Here is a 2236-nt window from a genome sequence, read left to right as displayed (position 1 = left end):
TCACCACAGCAGAAAGGCAGACCAGCTTATTCGGATTCCTTGCTGCTGTGTGAAACCATGCATTTGATTCTCATTCAGGATGCTCTAAAGAGAAATCATACTGGAATTCATCTGAAAACTGTGCAAATGTGAGAAGAATTAGGTTCATTTTGTGCAGTTATTTCCTGAATGTAGATAAATGCAGATCACCTCACCCTGTTTTTGGATTACCTTATTCAGCTGACGTATAACTCTTTCGGGGAAAGCCTCAGTCTGCTGAAGTGGGTCTAGGTAGTCTCACCTGTTTTAATTTGTCTTGCATTTGTTTACTTGCAAAGATTACAGGACAAAGGTTTACAAACCTGTATCTATTATGGATGGCTTAAGGAGGAAAAAAAGCCCATGTATCTATTTGCCAGGTTGAAGTGGCAACATCTTCTCTGCACCACTTGAGGGCTTTATATGAGGGAAATTACCATTCCTACTTGGAATGAAAACCTTTTTCTGGTTAGCTACCACTAGTTTTACTATGGGCTACATTTTTTCCCTTTGTTTTGTGTCCTCTCTGCTGTGCATTGTCTGAGCAATGAGCTGTGAAACTGCGTTTGTTCGCAAAATGAAATTCAAGTGATTTGGTCCCAATGCAGCAGAAATCCAGAAATTTGCCTTTACCTATAAAAGAACTTTTGTCCGGAGAGTTACAAGGCTTTAATGGGTTTGGATGGCCAGGTATTATCAGTAGGGGGCTACAGAGGTGGCTTCTGTGAGAAGCTTCCAGGAGCTTCCTCCATGTGTGCCAGGGCCAACACCAGCTGGCTCCAAGAAAGAACTGCCACTGGCCAAGGCCAAGACCATCAGTGACAGTGGTAGAGCTTGTGGGATATGGTATTTAAGAAGGGTGAAAAAACCCTGCAGAATTCCAGCCAGATAGAGGAGTGAGAACATGTGAGAGGAAGAGCTCTGCAGCCACCCAGGTCAGTGAAGAAGGAGAGGGAGGAGGTGGTCCAGGTGCCAGAGCAGAGATTCCCTTGCAACTCTTGGTGCAGACCCTGGTGAGTCAGGCTGTTCCCCTGCAGCCCATGGAGGTCCATGGTGGAGCAGAGATCCACCCGCGGCCCATGGAGGAACACACACCAGAGCAGGTGGATGCCTTCTGGCTGTGAGCCTGTGGGAAGCCTGTGATGGATCAGACTCCTGGCAGGACCCATGGACCTGTGGAGAGAGGAGCCCACACTAGAGCAGGTTCTCTGGACTTGTGACCCTGCAGGAGACCCATCCTGGAGCAGTCTGTTCCTGAAGGACTGCACCCACACAGTTCCTGGCAGGGACCCATGCTGGATCAGTTTGTGATGAACTGCAGCCCATGGAGAAGTTCATGGAGGACTGTCTCCTGTGGGAGGGATCCCAAACTGGAGTAGAGGAAGAGTGTAAGGAGTCTCCCCCTGAGGAGGAAGAAGCGACAGACACGTGATGAACTGACCACAGCCCCCATTCTATTTGCCCCTGTGCCACTGGGGTGGGGTGAGAAAAAAGTTAAGCCCAGGAAAAAGGGAAGTACGGGGGAAGAGGTTTTTAAGATTTGGCTTTATTTCTCATTGCTCTACATTGCTTTTATGGGCAATAAGTTAAACTAATATCCTCAAGTTGAGTCTGTTTTGCCCATGATGGTAACTGGTGAGTGATCTCTCCCTGTCCTTATTCCAACCCATGAGCCTTTTGTTCTATTTTCTCTCCCTTGTCTAGCTGAGGAGTGGAGTGGTAGAGCAGCTTTGGTGGGCACCTGGTGTCCAGCCGCAAAAGGGATATAAAAATAAATGGAAAAATAAGAGCAAGTAGCAAATATCTGAAGTTCCAGTGTGGTCTACAGTAGGGCATTGCAAGGCTTTATTTGTTTCAAAACACAAAACAAGCAAGCAAAAAAACAAACAAAGAGATAGTCCTTAAATTTTGTGATGCACTTCTAAGTGTAAACAACAAAACTCTTTCCATAGATACTGTCATATAGCAAGAGCTGGAAATATAGAAAGAGTTTTTTCATCCACATTAGGAAAAAAGAATATGTCAGAACCCCATCAACAGCATCTGTGAGCTGGTCAATACCTGTCAATACATTAGAAGGCTCCCAGCCTTGGCATAACACAGGCTAATAAGCTACAGACTGTTAACTGTCTAAGAGGCCAGCTGGAGGAGGATTTGAAAACAAAATTCCCAGTGAATTTGCAGGACAAGTATTTTCTCCCAGTCTCAATTTCCAGTC

Source organism: Corvus brachyrhynchos, unplaced genomic scaffold (genome assembly GCF_000691975.1).
Source record: "Corvus brachyrhynchos isolate BGI_N302 unplaced genomic scaffold, ASM69197v1 scaffold32, whole genome shotgun sequence".
NCBI lineage: Eukaryota > Metazoa > Chordata > Aves > Passeriformes > Corvidae > Corvus > Corvus brachyrhynchos.
The sequence above is the reverse complement of the archived record's forward strand: the minus strand, read 5'-3'. Positions refer to the sequence as shown.